Source organism: Echinops telfairi, unplaced genomic scaffold (genome assembly GCF_000313985.2).
Source record: "Echinops telfairi isolate 266 unplaced genomic scaffold, ASM31398v2 ScPeMD7_7468;HRSCAF=8506_0, whole genome shotgun sequence".
NCBI classification, from domain to species: domain Eukaryota; kingdom Metazoa; phylum Chordata; class Mammalia; order Afrosoricida; family Tenrecidae; genus Echinops; species Echinops telfairi.
Window position 1 is genome coordinate 29,456,188 of NW_022111369.1, and position 618 is coordinate 29,456,805.

Consider the following 618-nt stretch of genomic DNA (forward strand, 5'->3'; position numbering starts at 1 on the left):
CACCTGTTGAGGGCCCCTCTACCAAGCATGATGTGCTTCTCTGGGGTCCAGTTTCTCCTGACGTGTCCAGTGTACATGAGACAAAGTATTGCCATCCTTGCCTCTAAGTAGTTCTGGCCATCCTTCTCCGATTTATGCTTGTGGCAGTCTGTGGTAGTTTCCACATTCATCGCCAGCATCCCATTTCAAATACCTTTTTGGGAGGGGGTGGGCGGTTTTATTGAATGTCCAAATTTCACATGCATACATGGCTGTGTGCTGAGCAAATAATCAGAGAAAATGGATTCTGTGAAGAGGAATAAGGCATTAGAATTGGAGCAAGGCTTAGCAACAACCTGTGGTATACAGATGGCACGACCTTGCTTGCTGAAAGCAAGGAGGACTTGGATCACTTTCTGGTGAGGATCAAGGATTGTACGTGTTTTGTCAAGAAAATAAAAATAGGTAACATGACAAGAAATGGACAAAAGATTGACTTTGTCAAGGATTTCGCTTTGCTTAGCCCTACAATCAATGCTCATGGAAGTAGCAGTCAAGAGATCAAATTATGCATTGCATTGGATAAATCTGATTGTATTAGTCTAGGTACTTTAGAGAAACAAATCCACAGCAACTCAT